Source organism: Peromyscus californicus, unplaced genomic scaffold (assembly GCF_007827085.1).
Source record: "Peromyscus californicus insignis strain IS unplaced genomic scaffold, ASM782708v3 Scaffold_4__1_contigs__length_199733344, whole genome shotgun sequence".
In the NCBI taxonomy this organism is placed as follows: Eukaryota; Metazoa; Chordata; class Mammalia; order Rodentia; family Cricetidae; genus Peromyscus; species Peromyscus californicus.
In genome coordinates this window covers 186648277-186665075 of record NW_026294562.1, presented here as the reverse complement: position 1 = coordinate 186665075, position 16799 = coordinate 186648277, and positions in this window count along the sequence as shown.

Below are 16799 nucleotides of genomic sequence, written 5' to 3'. Positions count from 1 at the left end.
TCCCCAAGGATGTGGCTAGGTCAGGTCGTAGACTCTGCAATCAATTCTTTGTCTGTTTCATCTGTCCTCATCTTTTTCTGTTCCAATTGGAACTGACAAATTATCAGACATGTCTGAATATTACACATATAAAACACAAATTTACATGTGGGTTTGCTTTATTCCTTTCACACTTTTTATGTGAAATACTTCTTTGTATTCAAAATGTTTAAAAGTTTCTGTGAAGAGTCTCACTGTGTACATCTGCATGGAATGAAATTTATAATCCTCTTCCTCATAGTCTCAGTGCTGGGTTACAAATGTGTACCTCTATTTTGGTTGTTTGTTCATTTTTGGTGTGTGTACTTTTCATTACAACCTTTAATTACACTTGTTTCTTTATTAAAACTTAATTTTTAAAATTGCAATCATTTAATAATAATAAATTACACTTATTTTTTTCTTTATGTGTGTACATTCGCATGTGCCACAGCACATATATAGAGGTCAGATTTCTAACTGAAGGCAGATTTCTCCTTGCACCATGTAGATCAGAGTCAGGGCTGAAGTTGGCTGCAGCACTTATATACTGGTTCATGTTGCTAGCCCAAACTTAACATCATCACTTTCCTTGGTCCTTCTGCTTCATGCAAAAAATAATATTCAGTGGTTCTGGAGGGTCTTGAGCCAAACAAGGTCTAAGCATTATTTAACTTTCTGGGAGAAATGTGGTGGTACTTTGTACTCTAATAAACAAAGCTTGCTTCAAGTTCAGAGGGCAGAGCCAGCCACTAGTTAACCATAGAGGCCAGGCAGAGGTGGCATGCACCTTTAATCCCAGCACTTGGGATCTCATGCCTTTGATCTCAGTACTCAGGAGGCACTCACACACTAGGGAGGTAGAGAGAGGAACTGATATGGCTGGGCAGAGAGAAGAGTATAAAGCAGGAGGAGACAGAAGCTCAGCCCTTTTGAGGATTCAGTAGAGGTAAGAACTCTGTGGTGGCTGTGGCTTGCTCTTTGGTCTCTCTGATATTTCAGTTTTTACCTTGATATCTGGCTCCAGGTTTCTTATTAAGGCCAATTAGGATTTGTTCTACAGAGCACAGGATGTGGATATGGTCACCCTTCTTCTTGAGGCAGATGACCACACAGGGCTACGGGTGTGGGCAGCACTTGTGGGCAGCAGTGCACGGCCTTGTCACAGTTGTGTTTCTGCAGCAACTGGCAAAGGGATGACTTTTGATGCCATCACACAGGCACAGCACCAGGTGAAGGGTGGGACTCTTTCTTGACCTTGATATCGGATAGGGTGCAGCCACCCTCTATCTGCTGGTGGCAAATGCCAGCCACTACTGGTCAGGTGGGATGCCTTCCTTGTCTTGGATCTCAGCCTTGCCATTCTCGATGGAATCACTCACCTGGCTGGATCTCGAGGGTGATGGTCTCACCCTTCTGGACTTTGCCAAAGACTTGTATACTGGTGTCTGTTTGGAAGCCTAGTTGAAGAGAATGAGGACTCAGTAAAAATGTTTCATTTCCTTTATTTTAGTGTTAGGGATTGATGAAAGGGCCTCGATATTCTACTAACCCTGAGCCATCCTCCACCCCTGAGCTATTTCTGATCTTACTTTAAATTTTCTTCCTATGCTATCTTTTTCCTATGCTTATGGGTTTAATTATTTCTGTTAATTTGAGACAGGCTCTCTCTGTGGAGCCCTGGCTGTCCTGGAGCTGTTTGTATAGACCAGGATGGGCTGGAACGCACAGAAATTCTCCTGACTCTGCTTCCAAGTGTTTGGATTAAAGGTGTTGGCCACCTCACCCAGCCATGGGTTTAATATCTTAATTGTTTGAAAATGTCCTATCAGTATGTATTGTGCTTTGATGGAATCCACCCTCCCTCCCCTTCCCTTGTCCCTCACCATCCTTTGCTGGTTCCTTCCTCACTGACCTGATTTTCTTTTTGATTCCTTCTGTGACCTGTTAGTTGTCAAAAATCCACTGCCTTTCCTTAACCACCTAACTTTCTGTTCTCTTCCTCCCATGCAGCTCAATTTGTGCTCCCATAGTCCTGGTCATATTACCAGGGTCCACACCATTAAAGAAAACTGACTCTCCCTCTCCCAGTAGATATCAGATGCCAATAGCTCTTCATCTCTGGGCAAGACTTTGTGCCCATCTCCCATCCCTGTACTGGATTTGTTCTGCATTGAGCTTGCATGGGGCTTGTAGATGTCATCACAACTACTGTGAGCTCAGATGTTCAACTGTTCTGCAGTGTCCAGAAAAGAGTTTATTGTCATCATCCACCATGTCTGGGTCTTAAAATTTTTCAACCTCCTCTTCAGTGATGACCCCATGCTAGGAGTGTGTCACATGAAGAAAATTCACTAACTTAGTGTCACTTCAAAGGATGGATCCAGGGCACATTCATGTCCTGTTTATCAAATATAGAATGGGAGAGAGTTCACTGAGTATTTCCCTCTTTTGTTTCCGAGCCCCAAAGACTTACTTAATTTCCTCTTTGTATCAATGTCAATATGAATAATTACCATCTTATAAGTCTGTCTGTGTATGTCCTTTACTACAATAGAAAAATGCTCAGTTGGTCGAGTACTTGTGTTACATTCTTAGATGTCTGGATTTGTTCCCTGTAGCACAAAACTTAAAAGGTCTTACTAATAAAAACAAACCTGGAGCTGGGTATTGGGGTGAATGCTGGAAGATCAGAGAAGCAGAACAGGCCACAGCCAACCTCACCTCACCAATTCCTCAGCTGATCCTGTTTCCTCAGACTGGAAGCCTCTGAGTCCTCATCCAGAATGAATCTCAGCTCTCAAAAGCCTAAAAGCTTAACCAGCTCTAGTTCCTGGTCCTCATGCCTTATATACCTTTCTGATTTCTGCCATTACTTCCCTTCCTGGGAGTAAAGGCATGAGTCACCATGCCTGGCTGTTTCCAGTGTGGCTTTGAACCCACAGAGATCGGATGGATCTCTGCCTCCCAGGTGATAGGATTAAAGGTGTGTGTGTGTGTGTGTGTGTGTGTGTGTGTGTGTGTGTGTGTGTGTGCCACTATTTTCTGGCCTCTATGTCTATCTAGTGGCTGTTCTGTCCTCTAACCCCAGGTAAGTTTGTTAGGATGCACAATATATTGGGGGGACACAATATATCCCCACAGATTCCCTAGTACTGCATAAATATGATGTTGTGGCTCAAGTCTTTGACTTCAGCATTCAGGAGGTAGAGCTAAGAGTATAGAGATTTTAAGGAAATTCTTACTGTGCAATGAATTTGGGGTTGGCCTGGGCTATATCAGACCCTGTCTCATGAAAGGAAAGAAAAGTTCCCCTAGAGTATGTGGTGAACATAATCAAATACGTTTTATGCATGTAATTGTCTTCAAACAAGTAATGACAATATATTTACTATAAAGCGCCCACACTGGGGATATGTCCCAAGTATTTCATTGCATCCGTTTCTAAGGGATATCCCTGTCCTAGCCCCTGCATCTTTTGCACCCCTGTGAGTTGTCATGTCCGGCATGTTACGTGGATAGAGTGTCTCTTTCCTGTTGATTTTATAAGTAGCTGTTTTTCCGACCTGAGAAGTGATGGGGCATGCCATTTGAACCAGTCAGGGTTTCACTGAGTGTTGTGAGCTCATTGACACAAACCTTCCCTCAGGCATCTTTGTCAGTGAGAAGACAGGCTGCCCTCTCCTGGTTGAGTAGCAGGAGTTCCTGCAGAGCCTTGCAGCTGGCCTGTATTCTGGAGTGTTAGCACTGGGCTTTGCTCTGCCATTTGTGATTGTTATCTTTTGTGTTGGTTAACCTCTGTTTGAAGTATGTAAATTTTATCTGAGTTCTTCCTGAAAGGTTCAAACCTATACATGACTTGGTTGTGGTAGGTATCTGAAAACTGAGATATCCTGGGCCTGAGAATGGCTTTGGCATTTGTCTCCTTTGGAAAGTTTCAGATAAGAGGTTTTGGTATGGGAAAACTGACTTGCTAAGGTGTAAATTGTATAACAGTAAAAAAAGCCTTGTGAGAAGCAAACACCAGTCAGTTCACCAGAAGCTGGTTCCCCTGCCCTGGAAAAATCTAAAATTCATCCTGGTGTGACCTTGTTTCTTCCATGGACCTGTGAGAAACTGAACATCCACACTTGACATGGTGCGATGAGCTCCAGGTGGTGAACTTGCCTCAGATGACTGAAGCCACACATGGCATCTCATCCGTCCTCTCTGACACAGATGGTCAGATGCAGAGTTCCAGCAGAGACATCTTGTTTGCTGGTGGATATGAACTCCCCGGGAGGTAGGATCGAGATTCTTCTCCCACCTTGCCCCATGGCCTCCATCCATAGCACTCCACATGGACCACAGTTACTGACCACATAGCCAGATAGACTCTGCTGGGTGAGTCCTGTAAACCTGTGTGTCCATCAGAGTTTGCCCAGCTGAGGACGGTTCCTTTTGCTTTCCACAAACAGCTCATGGTGGAATGCAGGAGAGTCTTTGTCTTGATTCCACCTCAATATTGGGCAGAATTTGAGTGGTTGGATCTTGAGTGCAGGCTCTGTGTTTGTTTGACTCTATATCCTGTCACACTGTATCTAGTGTTTTGCTCTTTGGGGCAGTGAGTGATTTTCTATCCTTTTCCAAGTATGTTCAGATCTTGATTATTGACTTTAGATAAAATTATTTTTCAGTTCACGGGAACACATTTCTCACGATTTAATCCCTGTTAATGAGGCACACACTTCCACATCCTGCCACACATCACATGTACTCACACACACGAGTCTGAAGGTTTACCTTTTTAACCTAAACTTGAATTCTGGAGTATGCTCGTGTTGATCATGTCTATCATTACATCCACTTGCCAGGATGTGTTTCCTTCTTATATTTAGTTCAGGATTTTTTATCGATCACTAGACAGGAAGCAATTTTCGACCCAGCTTCATGATGGAATGAGCAGGGTCCTGTTCTTTTCTAGGGACACCATCAGGTCTGGCTGCACCGACAGAGAAGGCTGTGTAGAGAGCTGTGTGGGAGAGAAGAAGGGTGTTCAAACAGCTTCCTACATTTTCTCAGCTGAAATGTCACCATGCCAGCCTCTGAGGACTTGTGTTTCTCTGTCTCTTAATACTTGTCCACTCCCATCACTGTGCTCTTCAACTTTCTCCCTCCAGGAAATCCAACCCTTACTATGCTTATCATCTTCTATAATCCTCCAGTGACACCTGTGTCAAGTAGAATTCTGACTATACTTGCTGGACTCACCTTCTATGATAGAATGTCCAGAATCTCACCGGGGGCTGAGAGAACACTATAGCTCTGTGCATTATATTGTTTTTCACCCCCCTCGCTTCTCATGAAGCCCAGCAGAAGTCATACTGAGAGAACCCAGTCTAAGCTTTTGTCCAGAGAGCACGGGGATTTCAGTTTCTCCATCTCTGGCCATCAGAGAGACACTGGACTGTCAACCTCTCAAACAGTCTAGTGATGAATTCCTGGAACCCTTCTGATACAGTCACCATAGGGTCACCTTAGGCAAGAAATGTTCACTGTGGAGGAAGGGTGAGTTCTTTTTAAAATATGTTTTTAATGGAAATACAATTACATCACTTTCACCCTCCATCCATTTCTACCCTCTAGCCCCTCCCAGGCACCCTTCCTCCAAAGTCTCACATGCCTCCACTCTCAAGTTTATAACTTCTTTTTATTTGCCTATCATTATTATTATATGTGTGTACATCTGTGTGCACAAATATATAAATACAATCTGCTGAGTCAGTCTGTTTTTGTTGTTTGTGTGTATCATTTCAGATACACACAGTTTCAGATACCCTCATCAAGAAAGCCTGTCTTTTTTTTTTTTGGTTTTTCGAGACAGGGTTTCTCTGTGTAGCTTTGCGCCTTTCCTGGATCTCGCGCTGTAGACCAGGCTGGCCTCGAACTCACAGAGATCCGCCTGCCTCTGCCTCCCGAGTGCTGGGATTAAAGGCGTGCGCCACCACCGCCCAGCTAAGAAAGCCTGTCTTTACAGTAAATGGAGGCAGTCATAGAAAATCACAACTGGATGAAAGAGGAGAGACCCATGAATTGTGGGGAGTACAGCCAAAAAAGATACTTCTACATCGTAACTCCTGCATCTAGGTTCCAGGGGTCATGACAGAAGAGGGTGAAGAAAGATTGTAAGAATCAGAATACCAGAAATTCTTCAGCAAAATAATTTCTCCTGGAAATTGCTGAAGAAATGGCTCATTTATTTTTCACAGAAATAAACAAGAACTGAACAAGGCATTATCAGTGAACATATTAATACGAAAAGGAATATTTTCATGGGGTTCCATGCTTAGGGAACCACAGTCAACTAGTGACCATTAGAAGACAGAGAATTAGTCTCTCTCATGCATGAGTTGCTTTTTCATTTGTCCAACACAGAGTGGTTAGTCCAGTAATTTTTCTGACAAAAACATTACCATTCTATGAGCTGATAATAGTTTGACTCCTGCAGGAAAAGACATTCACTTTGAACCTTCTAAATCATTTCACTCATGTAATGGTATAATTTCTTGGTTTACTTTTAGTTTTAAAACACTGGACAAATTAACAGGTAAGTGTAATTCTCACCCTTCATTACAGAAGCTTCTCTTTGTAGGAGACAGAGAACACTACAGAAATCTACAATTGTTGTGGAATATTTGATCACACTGTAAGAAGATGTGTCTCTGTCCTTCTTTGCCTGCCTAAGGTACATTCTGATTGGTTTAATAATGAGCTGAATGGTCAATAGGTAGGCACAAGAGGGTTGCTGGGACTTCTGCAGCGAGAGAAGTCAGGGAAAAAATCTGAGTGGCAGGGGATTTGCCAGCTAGACATTGAGTCAGTGGGATGTATGGTACTCTCGTGAGGTAAGGAGCCATGTTGTGGAATGTGGATTAATAATAATAGGTTAGTTTAAGTTATAAGAGCTGGTTGGGAACAAGCCTAAGCCAAAGCCAAGCTTTAATAATAAGTCTCCATGTCATTATTTGGGAACTGGAGGTCCAAAGAAAGACCAGTTACATGCAATTGGATAAATTACAGAGAACTTGTGATTGGGGGTGCCTAATCCCAGTTGATACATCTTCCATGCAGCTTCTGCTCAGAAGGCTCAGGGAACATTGCAGAAGAGGAGGCAGAAAGATTGTCTGAGCCCTAAGACCTGGAAATCTGTGAGATTGTGTCTCCTAGAAATGACAGGGAAGCTACAGCCATGGTACTTCAACAACATGGCTTACTAAACAAGACCCAAATGAGTACAAAACCAGTAGACAGGCCAGCATGGAAGGAGGAAATCTCACAGTGAATCCCTAGACAAAGGACAACAGGCAATTTAGAAATGCTGAGAGGGGGAGAATCAGTTGTTCCTAGGGATAGCCTCTCATTTCTCATGCAGTACCAAATGGTGAGCCATGAAACCGTATAGAAACAAAGATTACTAAATGGACTCAGCAGGTTGTGTTTATGGATTTATGCATATCTATATCTATATCTACATATAAAGGAGGCCATAAATTTGAGAAGGAGAATGTGGATAGGAACATGGGAGTGATTAGAGGGTTAAAAACGGAGGGGTAGTATAATCATATTTTAATTTTTTAAAAAAGTTTCTATTCTGGAGGTAGTATTCAAATTCTAGAAAATATTTCATCAAATTCTATAAATAAACTAAAATTTACAATTGAACAGTATTACACAAGTAAAATAAATGGTCACATTGAATGGCAAACTTGGAAAACAGAACACCAAAATCCTCTTCTCATCTTAGATGAAACATTGCTTAATAAAGTATATATGTTTGAAATGTGCAATTTTTGATTTTATATACATTTACATTATAAATTCACTGTCACAATGGGTTTAACATGTTCATCATCAACACCGTTTTCATTTCTTCTATCCATTTATTTAGTACAGAGAAAAGCATTTGACACTCTCTTGACAGACTTGAACTGTGTGGTTCAATGTTGTAGATCCAGAGCTAGGCAGAGAAAAGGAAGGATGCTGACTACAGGGAAAACTGCTGCTATACAGAAGGATGGAATTACAAATCTTGCACTCTGCAAATTCTATATTTCATTGAACTTTCAATGGAGATATTGGAGGGTCATCTGGGCCTTGGTTGGAGGTGGGTGAAACTATGACTCTCATGTGACAGCTTCACATTGTCTCTACAGCTAGGATTCTAGATGGAATAAGAGCTGTTTATTATGGTGATATTTTAATTGTACTGAAATGTGATTTTATTTGTATGTTAATAAATAAAGTTGCCTGGGGGTCAGAGCTAATAGCAAGCCATAGCAGAAACTGGGCAGTGGTGGTGCACGCCTTTAATCCCAGCTCTTGGGAGGCAGAGCTAAGCGGATCTCTGTGTGTTTAAGGATACAGCCAGCATGGAGACACATGCCTTTAATCTCAATACCAACCATAGAAGACCTGGAGGTCTGTACAGACAGGCAGTGATGAGGAGGTCTTGTGGTTGGGTTTACAACCAATGAGAAGGCAGAATAGAAAGTCTATAAAAAAGACAAGCAGACAGGAAGTAGGTCTCTTGCTGAAGAGGACAACAGCAGCAGTGAAGGGTAAGGTTTTTAGCTCTGACCTCTTGGGCTTTAGTCTCTGCATTGGCTCTGTGTTTCTTATTTAACAAGACCATTCATCTACAGTTTAGTCAGACAGCTGTGACTTTCATGAAGTGTGAAATGGAGCTGTGGTGATCACATCCTGGGCTCAAATGTTCTAGCAACATCCTTCTCATTTGTCTCTTTGGTCAGCTCTTGAGCCATCCCACAGAAAAACAAGAAACAAAACTTCTTGCACCTGTCAATTCTCTAAGCACTTGGTCCCCATAGCATGGATATGCCCAGACATGGTCAATCCTACTTCATTTATAATATGAAAATATCTGAGTGTTGGCACTCTGAACCTGCCATCCCAAAGCAGAATCTTCAACAATTTGTAAGTTCTATATCCTCAGCAAGGCTGTTTGATCTGATGCCCACAACCACTTGCTTTGTGAAGCACATTGTAGACATTTGCAGACTGTAATCACAGAAATCACTGACTTTTACCAGTCATTCCTAAACAGAGTCCATACACCCAAGTGTTGTAGAATATCTGTTTTATCTCTAATCATTCTTTTTTATTATTAATTTTTTATTATTTTGCATACTAACAACAGTCTCCCCTCCCTCTTCTCCTCCTGTTCCTTCATCCACTTTTTTATACCTGTCTTCCACTCCTGAGAAAGTGTAAGGCCTTCCATGGGAGTCAATAAGCATGGCATATCAAGTTGCGGCAGGACCAACACCACCCACCCCCACCGCTGCTGCCTATGCTATAAAGACACTTCAGATCATCTTAGGGATCTCAATGAGAACAGGTCCCAAATAAAAACTCTTAAACATGTTGGGATACAATGTAGGAAAATCTTGGAAGGATATGGTCAATGCACTCTCTGTGAGCATGTGGAATTCTCACAGTGATTCCCATTCACTTGAACACAAAGAGAAGACATTAGAGATAATGTCCTAGACTAAATATTAGCAGGTATCACACCCTGATATGTAAGAGGAATGACAGATATGATCAACACAGGTTCATTCCATGAATCAAAGTTCATTTTTAGAATTTTAACCATCAGCCTGGTATTTCTCATCCACAAAAGTTAAAAGGGAAGCATGTTCACTTATAAGGATGGGGAATGACAATTTGATGAAAGTCATGATGGATTCATAAATGTCAAAACTGAGTCCAGAGTTCATTAATTGCAAATTGATTGATGAAGAATCTGTTGAAAACATGTTTCTCTTGCATAATTGTTTTATTTACCCTATAAAATTGGAATGGCCTCTGTTTTTCTAAGCCACATGTACTTCACTTTACCCTAGACAAGATCATGAAGATATAAAATTTAAGATTATAATTATAAAATCTACAAGGAACTTTTACAAGGAATATAGTTACTATATCAAAGTCAGTAGAGGTACAGTATATGAAAACGTATTAAATAAAAAAAAAACTCCTCCAAAATTTGTCATCTGAGCCATTTGTGAATGTCAGAAATGCATCATGAGAATGAAAAAAACCCTCTAATCTACTGGAGAAAGGTCATTAGCCTCTCCACCTCATTTCCAGGTCATGTCTACTGTTGCTGTAAGAAAGGTAGATTTTTAAAGTCATTGACAACCCAGAAGTGTTCAGGAAACCCTGAGCTAAGGAGCCTACACAAATGCCACAAGACCTACAACTCCAGAGACTTCTCATGATCTAACAAAATCATCCAAAATCTGCACCCATGGGGAAATGGGCAGGGAATAACTGTTCCAACCAGCCATGGACACAAAGTACTATGAAGTGCTGTTAAGGGAGGACTCATATAAAGTTTGTGCTAGCCCTACCTCCGAGACCAATGTACTGAGAACCTGCCCAAGACTGAGGCTGATTAGGTCAAGAGACTGCTTCTTCCCATCATGAGCAGCAAGAGCTGTCCTCAGCTGGGTGGACACCAGTGGACACATAGGATTGCAGGATTAACCCAGGAGGTGTCATCTAGCTGTACTTCAAGTGACAATAATGAAGGAAAAATGAACCATGCATGAGGTGGCCAGGAGGCATGAGTAGGGGATAAATATGGAATCAAGCTCCTGGTGAGTTACTTTCTCACTAGGGGCATGTTGCTACTGCTGTGGTTGAACATCCAGTGTGTGTCATCAGAGAAGGCAGGTGGGATGCCATCTGTTGAGGCCCGAGTCGCCTGACAGATGATGCTAATCTGACCAGGAGGGGGCAGCATCTTTTCTTGCTGAGAATGATTTCTGTGGGGAGGATGGTGTTACTGAGCTCACAGCACTGAGTGCATGTTTGTGACTGGTTCACAGGGTTAACCCACCACATCCTCTCAGGACAGAGAAAACAAGTATCTGTGAATTAATAGGTAGGAAATAGTATATGTCATACTGTGCATGTCAGGACACAACGATGCATAAGATGCACGGGCTTGGGTGCTGCTGTGTCTGAAAGAGCATGAGCATGTCTCCTTAGAAGTGGATGTAAGGATGAGTTTGGATTTACTGTGCAGTGTAGATGTCTGATGTTTTGTTCATTCACTTCTTTCTGTTTAGGCAGAGCCTGATGTGTCTCCGGCTTATATTAAACTCACTGTGTGGCATGAGTGACCATGCCTCTGTCATCTGAGTGCTGAGATTGTAGACATCAACCCCCACACCAGATTTATGTAGTGCTGGATCAAACAAGGGGTTCATGGATGCTAACATTTTCAACTGAGCTGTAGTGTGGCTCCAAGGAGGCACGTTTTGGTTCAACAAAGGAGATATAAATACATACATAGACATGGAAGATGAGAATAAAATACAACTAAGGATATTCAATCACATGGGAAAATGAGCAGATAAGAATGGGTGAGAAAGTTGCTTCTTGAGAGATGTGGTGGTTTGTGTTAATTAGAAGTGGAGGAGAGACCTACAGGACACAGTTCAGGAAAAGGAACATAAAACCAAGTGCCATGAGGACAGAGTGCCCTGTTTCCTTTGTGGTCTCCCTGTGTACCTCCCTTGTGCTCATCTCCAGGATAGAAGCTCCATGTGAACTGCAGAGTCTTGTGCTCACTGTCTCTCTCTCCTTCACATCCTCCCTGTAGCATCAATATGCACCCTCCCCTTGTGTGGGATGCTGTCCTGTAGGCAAGGGATGACACTTGCCTTCTTGAACTCCTGGTCCCTATGATGGGCCTAAGGTGATGCATATTAGATTGGGCCCATTAAGGTGTTCCTTCATGTAGACTGTTAGGAGATCCCACTTCTCCCTAAGGACAGATAGCAGATAGGTAGTTAAAGATTGCTGGGGAAAATCTTTTCTTTAGTGAGGTAGACATTCAACAGATGCTAATTCTCCTGTCATACTAATAATATGAAAACAATTCCTTCACCACGCCTGGCTTGGTGGAGTTGTGTCACTGTTTGTGTCAGTGATTTCTCACCTGGATGAGTATACAGTGTTTATATCACTCCAGGAAAATTCATATGATGTCTATGAAACAACTCAAGGGCTGGGGAGCAGACTAGCCATGATTAGGACCTTACACCACTGTGAGGATGTTCTGGATGAATGAGTGAAGAAGACTGGTACGAAGGCTCTGAGGGAAAATGGTCACCCTTAGATCACTCTCAGCTGGAAAGTTACTTCTCTGGATGGCACTAGGACTCTTAATTAGTAAGTCCTGGCTGTTGATGACATGAAAATCACTTATACTGATATAGAAGATTCCACAGAAAAGCTCCTTCTATAAGAAAAGACTAGCTCATCACTGGCCCATAATCGCAGCACACAGGGAGCCAAGGGAGGACCACTATGAGTTTGATCACAGCTTGAGCTTCATGAAACTCTTTCTAAAAATAATAATCTACATTCTTCTTGAGCTGAAGCATTTAGGAAACCAAAGACAATTGGCCAAAGAAGGCAATTCCTGTTCTTATTAGGCTGATGAAATGACAGCCTGTAATAAGAGGGAGATCCCACCACCTAAAGGTTACTCTAGGTGTGTCTTCCCATCTGGTTTTGGTGACATATAAGAGGACACATTAGGTTTTCAGATCAAGTCCCTAACTTCATGAAAGTGGTCTGTTCTCAAGGGTGTTTCCCTCCCATACCTGAACGCTTGGGACAAGGTGGGCCGTATGAGCACTCCTAACATGCTGCTTTCTTCTTTGTAGGATTCTTCTTCAGCCCTGACAGCCAAACTATCAGCACTGTCCAGCTCTGTGGTGGTCTCAGGAAGGAACATGACCCTCCAGTGTGTCTCACAGGAGAGATAGGACAGGTCCATACTGACCAAGGAAAATGGGGCATTCTCCAGGCCACTGGACTCACAGCATGTATCTCTCCTGGGCAGTTCTAGGCTCTTTTCCATATTGGTCCTGTGACAACCGGGTATAGTGGGAAGTTTAGATGTTATGGCTACAATATATTCTGTATATGTGGCCTAAGCACAGTGAATCCCTGGAAATACACATCTCAGGTATGTTTGTAAGTTTTACAACTCTGAAGAGAAAGATATCCTGGCCATCATAAGCCAGGCTATATCCATAAGTGTTACAGCTCTGAAGAGAAATATAACCTGTCTGTCAGAAGCCATGCAATACCTATAGCTCTAACGAGAAAGGTATCCTGGCCATTGGAGGACAGGCAATACCTAAGCTGTGAAGGGAAAAGTATCCTGGATGTCAGAAGCCAGGTGATACAGCTCAGAAGCAAAAGTTATTATGGATGGCAGAAGCCAGGCAATACCTACACTTCTGTTCTTTTTTAGTTTTTAATTCATTTTGTATATCAACCACAGATTCCCCCTCTCATCCCTCCTCTTATTCCCCCTACCCCCACATTCCACCCCCTGACCCACCTCTCATACCCTCCCCCAAAAGGATAGGTTTTCCATGATGGGACAGTTAAGCCTGGTACATTCAGTTGAGACAGGGCCAAGCCCCTCCCTGCTTCATCAAGTGTGAGTAAGGTGTCCAACCATAGGTAATGGGATCCAGAAAACCAGCTCATGCACTGGGGATAGATCCTGATCTCAATGCCAGGGGCCCCTCAAACAGACCCAGCTGTCCAACTATCTACGTATGCAGAAGGTCTAGTCCGGTCCCATGCAGTTTCCACAGCTGTCGGTCTAAAGTACGCGAGCTCTTATGAGTTTAGTTCAGTTGTTCTGTAGATTTCCCCATCACGATCTTGACCCCCCTGTTCATATAATTCCTCTTCCCTCTCTTTGACTGAACTCCTGGAGCTCAACCTGGTGCTTGGCTGTGGATCGCTGCATCTGTTTCCATCAGATTACAACTGATTACAGTTAGGGTAGTCACCAATCTGCTTACCAGGTAGACTACTTCAGGCACCCTCAACACTATTGTTAGTAGTCTAATCAGGGACTGTCCTTATGGATTCCTGGGAATTTTCCTAACACCAGGTTTCTCCTTTACCCCAGAATATCTCCCTCTATCAAGATATCTCTTTCATTGTTCTCCCACTCCCTCCTCCCCCTAGCTCACCCATCCTGTTCTTCATGTTCTCATCCCTCATCCCCTCCCTCTGTTGCTCCTCCTCTTCCCAGTTTATTCATGGAGAATGCCTCTGTTTCCCCGTCCCAAGGTGATCCGTATGTTCCCCGTAGGGTCCTCCTTGTTTCCTAGATTCTCTGGAGCTGTTAGAACTCTGTTCTTGTGGGTGATGTTTTCCCTACAGGAATGTAGCAGTTGTGCTCCTTTCCGGGAAAGACATCACTTTTCTTCTCCACTCTGCTAAGGGAGTTTACCTGAAGACATGTAGCAGTTCTGCTCCTGCTCTGGTAAAAGTTATTATTTCTCTGCTCTCCTTTGTTAAGGGAGTTGCCCCGATCAAGGATTGGCTTCATTTCATGCTCAGGGATTGGTTGTTTTCCTGCCTCAGGGATTGGTTGGTTTATGTGCTGAGTTGGTCAGGAGCAGAATGTGTTTCTCTGAGTGTGTTGGTCGTAGCATCTCAGGTATTTAGTCCTACCACTCATGTGATCATGTTAGAGACCCATGAGCTCTGCTCTCTGGGGAGTCCCAATCAGGAGGATGCCGAAGGAAACTCCTGGCTGTTAAGCAAGACTTTTGGAATGTTAAAGACCTATGGGGCATGATGGGAAGGAGAGGTATGTGTCAGAAACAAGCAGTCTTCTTTCCTAGGTTTGTTTGAAGCAGGTGAAAGCAAAGGTAAGTCCATATCCTCCCCCATTAGAACGTAATCTCACCCAAGTGTCTCATTCCCTGATCCGAGGGGATCAAATCTCCCCAGTGTTGGAGAAGTGGTTGCTCCTTCTGTCCTAGAACCTCTGCACATATGTCCTTCATTTCTTCAACCTGTTCATTTAGAGTTCACTTGGCTTCTTAGGACAACTAGTTATGTTCCTGGTCTTGAAGATGCTTTTGTGAAGCTACAGGCTGTTGCTTTCCCAGGGCTTGAAAGCCATGGAGACACACTGATCACATGACTACAGTTCATGTGGAGACAAACCCTTCCTTCCAGAACTCTGTTTAGTACAAGAATTGTTCCTACCTCCTAATACCCATGTAGTGATTATTACCATGGAGAACACGTCATTCCACTTAGTCTCGGGCCAGAGAGTGACTGGTGTCACCTTGGTTCCTTCGTTGGACTGAAGAAGACATATTTACAAGGGTGCAAATGATGGACAAAATCGTGCCTGTTTTCTGCACACAAGGGAGCTACGTAGAAGGGGAAATTCAGTGTCTCTAACAGTGGAAGTTGAGGCTGAGTTGAAGATGGGTGGGGTCCAGGCCTGATCAGAGGATAAGACACACTTAGGGTTCTTACCCATCAAGGAAGACCATCAGTTGTTTTGAAATGTGAAAATCTCACAGGGTGCTGTGACTCCATCTTACCCTTGTGCAATGGACATGATCTGTTTTTTTCACCTCTAATAGTCAAATGTTTAAACAAAGAAATATTTTTTTTATTTTTGGAGACAGGGTTTCTCTGTGTAGCTTTATGCCTTTCCTGGAACTCACTCTGTAGCCCAGTTTGGCCTTGAACTCACAGAGATCTGCCTGCTTCTGCCTCCCGAGTGCTGGGATTAAAGACATGTGCCACTACCGCACAGCAGGCAAAGGCATATTTGACCCTGTTGCTGCTCTAAGGAGTCAATTGTTATGGAAAGCTGATGGTAGAAGGAACCTATTTGCAATCAATTGTGATAAATGTCCACTAGTAATCTGAACCCAGTTACTGAACTTTAGTAATAGAAGGGTCATATTGGTCTCTCTCTTGTCTGTCTGTCTGTGTCTATCTCTCTGTCTTTTTCTCTGTCTCTCTCTGTGTCTCTGTCTCTGTCTCTCTGTCTCTGTCTCTCTCTGTGTGTGTGTGTGTGTGTGTGTGTGTGTGTGTGTGTATAAAATGCATCTTTTGTCCTCAACTGAATTTGCCTTGTGGGAAGAATGTGTTTGCTGGGGAGAGATTAGCTCTGCTGGTTGTGAACATCAGCAAGGCCTTCTGAGATATTACAGGAACACTATCTCTTATGAAGGATTCAGCATGGATGAGGATAAGGACCAGAGCAGAATGACTGAAGATGGGCAGAACTGTTTAAAGGATTAGGTGAAGTGGGGACAGGAGCCTGGAGTGCTGCTGAAGGTGGATGGATCAAGAGATTATACAGATATCTTGAGTCTTCACTGAACTGGAGCTGTGCTGATGTCCACGGGTCAGTGGAAGAAACAATTAAGTTTGGGACAGTTTGAGGTTAGTATCAGAATGAGAATGGAAGGATGGAGAAACTGAGGAAGGACCTTTACTGCAGAGGTTGATTGGAGTATCAAACATGGCCATCACAGATAGTGACAGAGAAGATACAGAAAGAGTTGTGCACGCCCTAGAAGACTCATTGGGGAAGCTGACTTCCCTCTTTGCCTGGACTTGTGGTTTGTAACTGATAAGTTTCTTATTCCTTTAACTTCTTCATTGCTGTCACAGGAAGCCCCTCCTACTCCTTCCTTTTCTTCAAAACTTCCTCACTGTGTTTTTTCCCTCTATTCCTTTTCCATCTGGGCCACAGATCCTGATATAACACCGCAGATCCTTTCTCAGTTCCCACAGCACTAATGCTCAGGGGGAGCATATTCTCTGGCTGCTCTGTAATGTGCAGGAACATCATTTGCAGACTTTCAAACGGAAGCTGGTAATAATATTCCTCTGCCATCCTTCGATGC